Raw genomic sequence first — 12,643 nt, forward strand, 5'->3', positions numbered from 1 at the left:
AGAGAGATTCTCATGGTTTTGTCATAGAGAGATTCTCATGGTTTTGTCATAGAGAGATTCTCATGGTTTTGTCGTAGAGAGATTCTCATGGTTTTGTCCTAGAGAGATTCTCATGGTTTTGTCAGAGAGATTCTCATGGTTTTGTCATAGAGAGATTCTCATGGTTTTGTCAGAGAGATTCTCATGGTTTTGTCATAGAGAGATTCTCATGGTTTTGTCATAGAGAGATTCTCATGGTTTTGTCAGAGAGATTCTCATGGTTTTGTCATAGAGAGATTCTCATGGTTTTGTCATAGAGAGATTCTCATGGTTTTGTCATAGAGAGATTCTCATGGTTTTGTCATAGAGAGATTCTCATGGTTTTGTCAGAGAGATTCTCATGGTTTTGTCAGAGAGATTCTCATGGTTTTGTCATAGAGAGATTCTCATGGTTTTGTCATAGAGAGATTCTCATGGTTTTGTCGTAGAGAGATTCTCATGGTTTTACTAGGCATACAGTATATTTGCCGTATCTTCCCAGTCATATTACTTACTTCACCCCTTGCAGCCTGGTCCCTCTAGGTTTCATTCTAGGTTCCTGCCTCCTAGAGAGTTTGTCCTAGACCCTGCTCGGCGTTGATTGCTCTCTGTTGTTTTAGGTTGGGTTTCTGTAAAGCACTTTGTGACAACTGCTGATATAAAAAGATATTAAATACACGTGAGTGATCGATTACTTTGCATATGTTTTGGCCATGGACTGTCTGAGAGGACTGAGGAGACTTGAGTTTCACTGGAGAGTCTTATAGGAGGTGTGTATATTCTCGGCCCTGTGCGTTATCTCCACGGGCCCCTTTGGCTGGTGATTGATAAACTCACTGAAGTACCAGACATGAAACTTTGGACTCGGAGCTTGTCATGGTTTTATAGATAATTGGGAATCCTAATAAAATACTAAATAAATACCAAAACCAAAAATCAACACTTAGAAAGACGTAATGCAAGCTTATATCTTGTTCTAAATGTAAGGGTGAATGAATGAATTCTAATCTCAATTTACGTTCTCATCTTTTTCTGTCTAATGCCTCTATGGGAATCTGAAACAGACAAGCACAATATGCCAACTCAACCCCTTCTAAAACGCACACACTGCACAATGAATGAGCTCACTGAAGTAGCAGACATGAAAATTTGGACTCGGAGCTTGTCATGGTTTTACAGCAGACAGTGCCCTGGTGTCATCCTGTATGTGTGTTACTTCTCAAAGGTTTCAGCCAACTTCCCTGCAGTCTTCTTTGCAGCTGTCATTGGACATCTCCATAATCTGCTTTAAATTGTGAGCCAGAGTCGCCCCTATTATTCCAGATGAATCATTTCATATTTCAAATATGCGATTCAGTCATTCAGTCTCTGTCTGAGAGTAATATGTTTAGTGAGAGAGTGCGGGGATTTTCTCAGTGCACATGTCAAAACACAACTCGGCCCACTTCCCTTTTCATGTTTTGGAAACGGGGCCGTCCGGTAATCAGCAACTATGCTAACCACATCCTCATTTCCTGTTATGATATTTGAGTTTTCCTTCACTCAATTTTGGCTCATTAAGTAATATTTCATCACGTTAAGCATAGACATCAACATGCTTGCTCTCACCCGTAACTGAATTAGATCATAAGATTATGAAATACATTTGAGCTAAATTATCAGAGGGATCTAGCCTATTGGTGCTGATTGAGACTTTACATACACAAACTATACAGTAGGATATATTCACTTCCTGTTCTTCTTCTTCTTCTCTTCCATCACACCCAACACATTTCCATTCCAGACATGTACAACACTGCAGATATGAAATGAATAGTAATAATCACAGTCAGGGAAATTAGACGGAGAGACAGCAAACCGTAAAAGTGCAGTAGCATCCTGTAGTAGAATGTAACATCCTTTATCTTTGAGGAAGTCTCCTGTGTAGATCCAATCTCTCCCCATTCCCCACTGTGTCTGTCTAGGAATGTTTATTATTAATGGTGTGGCTCTGCCCTCCTGTGGTCGCCATAGCTACTGGATCAACCTCCCTAGTGCCTCATCAGAAGGCTCAGCCCCACAGAAGCAGTCTGTCCGACTGACTGACAGCCAGGTACTACCGTCGCACTGGCAGAACTGTCATCACTGTCTGTAAGTGACATTTAGTCCAGTCAAGGGCTGTGTTGAGTAGTTCTGTGACTCCAATGCATGGGAGGGACACTCACAAATGGTGAAGTTGGGTATTGTCTAGATTGGCGAGAACAACACTGTGCTCTGACTGCTGTTGTTTTCCTGACCCAATGGGGACATAGTGACAATGTTAGTAGTATTGTTCTATTGATGGATTATGCAGTGACTATGTTTTCTACCATCCCCTGAATCAGAAACCAATGAGGTGGATTATTATGTAGTAAACTGTGTGGCCCAGAAGGAAATTGTCAGAGTTTCTCTTGTTTCTCTTGTTTTCTATACTTGTTCAAAGTTGTTCAGTTTGTCATTATGAATTTCACAGGGGAATGGTTTTAGGCTACTACATTGTGGCTGCCTTGGCTGGACTGGTTCTCTGTGTATTTTTGCCAAATCCACATCACACAGCAGCACTGAGAGAACAAGAACTTTCAGAACCCTGTTCTGTGTTCTACAGAAGACATGCAATGAGGTATTAAATGGATTAAATGGATTTATTTCTGTCAAAATGGTTTTTTTGAAATGATATCAAATGTATATAAGTATTCACACCCCTGAGTTAATACATGTTAGAATCACATTTGGCAGTGATTACAGCTGTGAGTCTTTCTAGGTATGTCTCTAAGAGCTTTCCACAGCTGGATTGTGCAACATTATTTTTTTCTAAATTCTTCTAGCTCTGTCAAATTGGTTGTTGATCACTGTTAAACAACCATTTTCAGGTCTTGCTGTAGATTTTCAAGTAGATTTAAGTCAAAACTGTAACTCAGGTATATTCACTGTCTTCTTGGTAAACAACTCCAGCGTAGATGTGGCCTTATGTTTTAGGTTATTGTCCTGCTGAAAGGTGAATTAATCTCCCAGTACCTGGTAGAAAGCCGACTGAACCTGGTTTTCCTCTAGGATTTTGCCTGTGCTTAGGTATTTTTTATCCTGAAAAACTCCCCCGTCCTTAACGATTAGAAGAATACCCATAACATGATGCAGCCACCACTATGCCTGAAAATATGGAGAGTGGTACTCAGAATTGTGTTGGATTGGATTTTTTGTATTCAGGACAAAAAGTTATTTGCTTTGCCACATTTTTTGCAGTATTACTTTAGCGTTTTGTTGAAAACAGGATGCATGTTTTGGAATATTTGTATTCTGTACAGGTTTCCTTTTCAATCTGTCGATTAGGTTAGTATTGTGTAGTAACTACAATGTTGTTGAACCGTCCTCAGTCTTCTCCTATCACAGCCGTTAAGCTCTGTAACTGTTTTAAACTCACCATTGGCCTCATGGTGAAATCCCTGAGCAGTTTCCTTCATCTCTGGCAACTGAGTTAGGAAGGATATCTGTATCTTTGAGTGACTGGGTGTATTGATACACTGTTCAAAGTGAAATTAATAAATTCACCATGCTCAAAGGGATACTTAATGTCTGCTTTAAAAAAAATCTGCCCATAGGTTCCCTTCTTTGTGAGGCATTGGAAAACCTCCCTGGTCTTTGTGGTTGAATTTGTGCTTGAAATTCACTGCTCGACTGAGGGACCTTACAGATAATTGTATGTGTGGGGTACAGAGATGAAGTAGCCATAAAAAAAATCATGTTAAAAACTATTCTTGGACACAGTGATATTTCAGCATTTTCTTTAAAATTATTATTATTTTGTAATCTAAAAACAGAATTCCACTTTGACATTACGGGGTACTGTGTTTAGGCCAGTGACTAAATCTTAATGTAACCATGTTAAATTCAGGCTGTAATATAACAACATGTGGAACAAGTGAAGGGGTGTGGATGCTTTCGGAAGGCACTGTATGTAGGCTACACATTATTTGCTAAATAATCAGTGCAATAATTTGCTTATTAGTGTTTTGAAACATCAATATAAATCTTTCTCAAAAGGTCCAAATCTTTCCTGCATAGAACCTTAACCAAGGTGAGCACATTTAGCCTATAAATCCAAATGTTGTCACGCAAGGGCTCTTAAAAGAACAATCAAACATGGCCATCGAGACAAAAAAAAAGCTGTTTGCTGTTCGTAACCAGCGTTTTTAAAAGACCCTGCTGACCCATTATATGGCTAATAGATTTCCTTATAGCTTAGAGGAGCTGTGGTAATCTGTGTTGATTGGCTAGCCATCAAACCACACAGAGGAGCATGCAAAGAGCTGCCTGACTTTCAGCTCAAGCCAAAATATGTCCATGGAGAGGATGTTTCCCCAGTATACACTACTTTCTACTTTCTGTGTATGCGTTCTCTCTCTCTCCTTCTCACTCTCTCTACATTTAATATTGACAAGAGGTAAGTTGTCTTGAATCATTTGTATTCCTCCCCAATAAAGCTTTTCATAGTGTTTGTACTAGTTGGTTTGATAAGATACTGAAGACATACTGAACACATTTGAAATTGTTAACCATTTAATGTGCAGTCAATCAGTGATGCTTAGTCCCTGTCTCATTGCACACTTGTTTGTCACATTTATTGTCCCTTTTGTGACAATTTGCATTTTGTCACATAACACTTTAATTACAGCTTAGTGGGACAGTATGTGGTTTAGTGTACATATGGATCCTTCATAGGGGCTAGGGATAGAAATGGGTCTGGACCATGGCAGAGGGATAGAAACGGGTCTGGGCCATGGTAGGGGTTAGGGATAGAAACGTGTCTGGGCCATGGTAGGGGCTAGGGATAGAAATGGGTCTGGTCCATGGTAGGGGCTAGGGATAGAAACGGGTCTGGGATAGGGATAAACGGGTCTGGTCCATGGTAGGGGCTAGGGATAGAAACGGGTCTGGGCCATGGTAGGGGCTAGGGATAGAAACGGGTCTGGGCCATGGTAGGGGCTAGGGATAGAAACGGGTCTGGGCCATGGTAGGGGCTAGGGATAGAAACGGGTCTGGGCCATGGTAGGGGCTAGGGATAGAAACGGGTCTGGGCCATGGTAGGGGCTAGGGATAGAAACGGGTCTGGGCCATGGTAGGGGCTAGGGATAGAAACGGGTCTGGGCCATGGTAGGGGCTAGAAACGGGTCTGGGCCATGGTAGGGGCTAGGGATAGAAACGGGTCTGGGCCATGGTAGGGATAGAAACGGGTCTGGGCCATGGTAGGGGCTAGGGATAGAAACGGGTCTGGGCCATGGTAGGGGCTAGGGATAGAAACGGGTCTGGGCCATGGATACGGGTCTGGGCTAGGGATAGAAATGGGTCTGGTCCATGGTAGGGGCTAGGGATAGAAACGGGTCTGGTCCATGGTAGGGGCTAGGGATAGAAACGGGTCTGGGCCATGGTAGGGGTTAGGGATACGGGTCTGGGATAGGGATATAAACGGGTCTGGGCCATGGTAGGGGCTAGGGATAGGGGTCTGGGCCATGGTAGGGATATAGAAAACGTGTCTGGGCCATGGTAGGGGCTAGGGATAGAAACGGGTCTGGTCCATGGTAGGGGCTAGGGATAGAAACGGGTCTGGTCCATGGTAGGGGCTAGGGATAGAAACGGGTCTGGGCCATGGTAGGGGTTAGGGATAGAAACGGGTCTGGGCCATGGCAGGGGCTAGGGATAGCCAAGGGGCTAGGGATAGAAACGGGTCTGGGCCATGGTAGGGGCTAGGGATAGAAACGGGTCTGGGCCATGGTAGGGGCTAGGGATAGAAACGGGTCTGGGCCATGGTAGGGGCTAGGGATAGAAACGGGTCTGGGCCATGGTAGGGGCTAGGGATAGAAACGGGTCTGGGCCATGGTAGGGGCTAGGGATAGAAACGGGTCTGGGCCATGGTAGGGGCTAGGGATAGAAACGGGTCTGGGCCATGGTAGGGGCTAGGGATAGAAACGGGTCTGGGCCATGGTAGGGGCTAGGGATAGAAACGGGTCTGGGCCATGGTAGGGGCTAGGGATAGAAACGGGTCTGGGCCATGGTAGGGGCTAGGGATAGAAACGGGTCTGGGCCATGGTAGGGGCTAGGGATAGAAACGGGTCTGGGCCATGGTAGGGGCTAGGGATAGAAACGGGTCTGGGCCATGGCAGGGGCTACGGGTCTGGGGATAGAAACGGGTCTGGGCCAGGGTAGAAACGGGTCTGGGGGCTAGGGATAGAAACGGGTCTGGGCCATGGTAGGGGCTAGGGATAGAAACGGGTCTGGGCCATGGTAGGGGCTAGGGATAGAAACGGGTCTGGGCCATGGTAGGGGCTAGGGATAGAAACGGGTCTGGGCCATGGTAGGGGCTAGGGATAGAAACGGGTCTGGGCCATGGTAGGGGCTAGGGTAGGAAACGGGTCTGGGCCATGGTAGGGGCTAGGGATAGAAACGGGTCTGGGCCATGGTAGGGGCTAGGGATAGAAACGGGTCTGGGCCATGGTAGGGGCTCTGGGGGCCGGGTCTGGGCCATAGGGGTAGGGAGGGGCTAGGGATAGAAACGGGTCTGGGCCATGGTAGGGGCTAGGGATAGAAACGGGTCTGGGCCATGGTAGGGGCTAGGGATAGAAACGGGTCTGGGCCATGGTAGGGGCTAGAAACGGGTCTGGGCCATGGATAGAAACGGGTCTGGGCCATGGTAGGGGCTAGGGATAGAAACGGGTCTGGGCCATGGTAGGGGCTAGGGATAGAAACGGGTCTGGGCCATAGGGGTAGGGGAAACGGGTCTGGGCCTAGGGATAGGGAAACGGGTCTGGGCCATAGGGGTAGGGGCTAGAAACGGGTCTGGGCCATGGTAGGGGCTAGAAACGGGTCTGGGCCATGGTAGGGGCTAGGGATAGAAACGGGTCTGGGCCATGGTAGGGGCTAGGGATAGAAACGGGTCTGGGCCATGGTAGGGGCTAGGGATAGAAACGGGTCTGGGCCATGGTAGGGGCTAGGGATAGAAACGGGTCTGGGCCATGGTAGGGAGAAAGGGGTCTGGGCCATGGGGGGCTAGGGATAGAAACTAGGGATAGGGTCTGGGCCATGGTAGGGGCTAGGGTAGGAAACGGGTCTGGGCCATGGTAGGGGCTAGGGATAGAAACGGGTCTGGGCCATGGTAGGGGCTAGGGATAGAAACGGGTCTGGGCCATGGTAGGGGCTAGGGATAGAAACGGGTCTGGGCCATGGTAGGGGCTAGGGGAAACGGGTCTGGGCCATGGTAGGGGCTAGGGATAGAAACGGGTCTGGGCCATGGTAGGGGCTAGGGATAGAAACGGGTCTGGGCCATGGTAGGGGCTAACGGGTCTGGGCCATGGAGGGGCTAGGGAAACGGGTCTGGGCCATGGTAGGGGCTAGGGATAGAAACGGGTCTGGGCCATGGTAGGGGCTAGGGATAGCGGGTCTGGGCCATGGGATAGAAACGGGTCTGGGCCATGGTAGGGGCTAGGGATAGAAACGGGTCTGGGCCATGGTAGGGGCTAGGGTAGAAACGGGTCTGGGCCTAGGGATAGAAACGGGTCTGGGCCATGGTAGGGGCTAGGGATAGAAACGGGTCTGGGCCATGTTAGGGGCTAGGGATAGAAACGGGTCTGGGCCATGGTAGGGGCTAGGGATAGAAACGGGTCTGGGCCATAGAAACGGGTCTGGGCCATGGTAGGGGCTAGGGATAGAAACGGGTCTGGGCCATGGTAGGGGATAAAAACGGGTCTGGGCCATGGTAGGGGCTAGGGATAGAAACGGGTCTGGGCCATGGTAGGGGCTAGGGATAGAAACAGGTCTGGGCCATGGTAGGGGCTAGGGATAGAAACGGGTCTGGGCCATGGTAGGGGCTATAGGGATAGAAACGGGTCTGGGCCATGGTAGGGGCTAGGGATAGAAACAGATCTGGTCCATCTAGGCAGTCCCTCTCCTCTCTCTGTTGATCCATGTGCTGCGCGTGTTCCCTGTTATTTGTCGCTCATAGCAGTGAGACTGTAAGTGCACAAGTATGCTTTGATGGTCTTTGTTTATACATCAGGCCCCTTTGAATCAGTCGTGTTCCAGACCACCATTGTTGTTAATGAATTAGTTCAGTGTTATGTTCGGATGAGAATTTCGAAACAAATGATTTTCATGCTTTTCCTCGCCTTTGTTCCACTTTTAAAAGTAGGCAACGGGGCAAATACCACAATACTGATCTAAGTTCTGGTATTATTTGTCTACAAAAAGCTAAATCAAGATTTCACTAGATCACAGTGGAAAATGTGAGAAATTCAACACATTCTTCCTTCGATCCAGAAGACTTTTTAATGCTAGAGCTTTCATCAAAAAGAAACCATTGAAAATAATGAAGATAGAAATGATGATTGGCCCTCCAAATCATAGTCGACTCGTCCAAGGTCCAAGTGACAGCCAAAACATCCCTACTCTGCCCTGCCAGGTTTGGATAGAAGATACTCAGTTAACACATCCAAAGAGAAATGTATAGCATTTCTAACACAAAGTAGACGTGGAGGAGCCCTCGGAACGGTGTAAATTGTGCAGGGCACAGATTCTAGAACTGTTCATGGACCAAGTCTTTCTTACATTTGCCAAAGAAAAGAGGTTCGCTTTTTACTACTACAGATGAAAATGGAGTATCTCTCCCCTGAACACTGAGATCTCTCAAACACAATTTGAACCCAGGTCCACAATCTCCGGTGTCATAGTTAAAACACAATGGCATTTAGGGGTTACTACAATCTGGGGCATGTGACACTGTAGTGTGGTTGCGCGGTGCAACAAGAATGTAGCACAGAGATTATACATTAGGGCCTGCATCCCAAATGGCACCCTATTCCCTATATAGTGCACCACTTTTGACCACATGGACTGGTCAAAAGTAGTGCACTATGTAGGGAATATGGTGCCATTTGGGATGCAATATAAGTCTGGATGAGGTCTGTGTTATACATATGAACAGGGAAAGCAAATGGGCATTGAGTGATTTTCTCACTACATAACACAAGCAAAAGGATAACATGGAATCAAGAGATTATAATTCATTTCAGAAACCAAAACAAGCCATTCATCACATTGACACATTATCCAACAGGTCTTGAAGTAATCAGGAACACATGAACTTACATTCAATTTTCTTCGCATCACATCACATCAAATCACGCAATATTGAAAAGGTAGTCAACTGAACTGGATGAATCAACTCTTTTTCATGACACGATGATTGTCACACCTCAACTGGTCCCAACAAACAGGCCGATGGTGTTGAAAAAGGAGAGACAGTCCTCACGCACTTTACCGCTTTTAGGAAGTTTCAGCTTTAAGCCAATGGTTGAGCAACTTGTGCAATCATGGACATGCTAGGTGCTGACATGTTTACAAAGCTAACTGAAGTTTTCCAGTCACAGCTGTCAGGTAGCCTAGCGGTTAAGAGTGTTAGGCCAGTAACCGAAGGGTTGCTAGTCTGTGCCGGAAAAGTGGAAAAATCTGACGCTCTGCCCTTGAGCATGACAGTAAACCCCCAACAACAACTGCTCCCCGGGCACGGATGACGTGGCTGTCGATAAAGGATGCCTCCTCCACCTCCCTGATTCAGAGGGGTTGGGTTAAATGCGTATGACACATTTCGGTTGAATGCATTCAGTTGTGCAACTGACTAGGTATCCCCTTTCCCTTCCCCATTATAGCTGTCATCATAGCCATCATCATAACCGTCATCAAAGCCGTCCTCATAGCCATCATCATAACCATCATCATAGCCATCATCATAACCTCCATCATAGCTGTCATCATAGCCATCATCATAGCCATCATCATAACCTCCATCATAGCCATCATCAAAGCTGTCATCATAGCCATCATCATAACCGTCATCAAAGCCGTCCTCATAGCCATCATCATAACCGTCATCAAAGCCGTCCTCATAGCCATCATCATAACCGTCATCATAGCCATCATCATAGCCGTCATCATAACCTCCATCAAAGCCGTCATCATAGCCATCATCATAACCGTCATCATAGCCGTCATCATAGCCGTCATCATAGCCATCATCATAACCGTCATCATAGCCATCATCATAGCCGTCATCATAACCGTCATCAAAGCCGTCCTCATAGCCATCATCATAGCCATCATCATAACCTCCATCATAGCCATCATCAAAGCTGCCATCATAGCCATCATCATAACCGTCATCAAAGCCGTCCTCATAGCTGTCATCAAAGCTGCCATCATAGCCATCATAAAAGCTGTCATCATAGCCATCATCATAACCGTCATCAAAGCCATCATCATAGCTATCATCATAACCGTCATCATAGCTGTCATCAAAGCTGCCATCATAGCCATCATAAAAGCCATCCTCATAGTGGTCATCATAGCTCTCATCATAGCCGTCAGACATACAGTAAGTGGAGGAATTAGATAGGAATGGTTCACTGTCTCCATCACCAAGTAAGTTGAGGGTTTGCGTACAGGTGCAGGATGACTTTCTGTAGGAGCAGGGACTGGGTGGAGATGGATAACTATTCAGCAGCTTTAACGGTCAAACAACATTGAACACCAGCAGCCACCGGAACTAGAACTGTCTCACTTCCTGTATCAATAAAGCTTAACCCTACACAATTAAAGCGTTTGCCAATAGAAAAACAAATAATTAGTTACCAGGTAAAGACAGATATTTAGTGTAACACAAATTCCCAACATATCAGCAATGAGTATAACTGCCATAAAAATGAAATATTTACTCAGGAAATAATCCTACAACAGCAACACTGCTCTCCAATACTCTCAAAAGCTCTCCCCTTCTTCTCTTCGTAACTACTGATATATGAACAGGTTTTTCCCACCACCCATCAAGTCCTTTCAGATCTGTTGCTTTGAGTGAAATGTTGTGGGTGAGACATGAGAATGTTTTTGAAGGCATTGGAAACAAAATTGTAGAAGGATGGTTTTGACTTCTGAGATACTGTCAGATTTCCACCATTTCAATTACGCATATGAAATCCTTTCCAAAAACCCATTCACGCATGACCAACTGATGAGCTGTGTCCCATGTCTCAACATTACCCCAGTGGTCTTGGGACACTCATCTAAGTCTAAATGCCCATTCCTACAGGGGAATGAGGGTCATGTTCATTCACGCATGACCAACTGATGAGCTGTGTCCCATGTCTCAACATTACCCCAGTGGTCTTGGGACACTCATCTAAGTCTAAATGCCCATTCCTACAGGAGAATGAGGGTCATGTTCATTCACGCATGACCAACTGATGAGCTGTGTCCCATGTCTCAACATTACCCTAGTGGTCTTGGGACACTCATCTAAGTCATGCCCATTCCTACAGGGGAATGAGGGTCATGTTCATTCACGCATGACCAACTGATGAGCTGTGTCCCATGTCTCAACATTACAGTGGTCTTGGGACACTCATCTAAGTCTAAATGCCCATTCCTACAGGAGAATGAGGGTCATGTTCATTCACGCATGACCAACTGATGAGCTGTGTCCCATGTCTCAACATTACCCCAGTGGTCTTGGGACACTCATCTAAGTCTAAATGCCCATTCCTACAGGAGAATGAGGGTCATGTTCATTCACGCATGACCAACTGATGAGCTGTGTCCCATGTCTCAACATTACCCTAGTGGTCTTGGGACACTCATCTAAGTCTAAATGCCCATTCCTACAGGGGAATGAGGGTCATGTTCATTCACGCATGACCAACTGATGAGCTGTGTCCCATGTCTCAACATTACCCCAGTGGTCTTGGGACACTCATCTAAGTCTAAATGCCCATTCCTACAGGGGAATGAGGGTCATGTTCATTCACGCATGACCAACTGATGAGCTGTGTCCCATGTCTCAACATTACCCCAGTGGTCTTGGGACACTCATCTAAGTCTAAATGCCTATTCCTACAGGAGAATGAGGGTCATGTTCATTTGGGCAAGTCCATGTAGTCTGTTTCAGTCCGGTTACTATCCAAAATATATTATTTCACAATATGCATCACATCAGATATGCGAATGACGTCCACACACTAAACAGAGCATTGTATAATAATGAAAACTACAAAATGTGGTCGACCATGAACAGTACAACCCAAAAATACACTGAAGCTGCCAATGGGCTAGATCTCAAAGGAGGGCAGAGTGAATGGGACATTAAACACAAGGCTATGCTACACTCGGCTTCTTCAGTCTAACTGCAGATGCTCAGGCTGTGTGTACATGGACTTGATTACTAATCGACACAAGAGAACAGACCGGCAATGAGGACGTAGGAATCAGCCCTGCTAGAACCAGGACCCAGACAGACTGGTATGGCCCCTGGCTGAGGAACCCAGTGCACTCTGGTGTGTCAGAGAGCTACAACTTTTGACCCAGTCCTTGTTGTTCGGATTGCCTGAGATTATACTAAGAGATCCTTGATTCAGGTGTTGGTCAGTTAGAAATCAAATGATTTTCCTTTGCTGTCGTGGAATGCGTGTGTGTTGTAATGGTAGGAGACGGTCTTTCCTGAGGGAAACTCTGTAAATGTTCTGGACATGGCTGGATGGTAATACCAGGCAAATGACACTGGTACCAGGAGCCTTCT

This window comes from Oncorhynchus masou, chromosome 20, assembly GCF_036934945.1.
Source record: "Oncorhynchus masou masou isolate Uvic2021 chromosome 20, UVic_Omas_1.1, whole genome shotgun sequence".
Taxonomy (NCBI): Eukaryota; Metazoa; Chordata; class Actinopteri; order Salmoniformes; family Salmonidae; genus Oncorhynchus; species Oncorhynchus masou.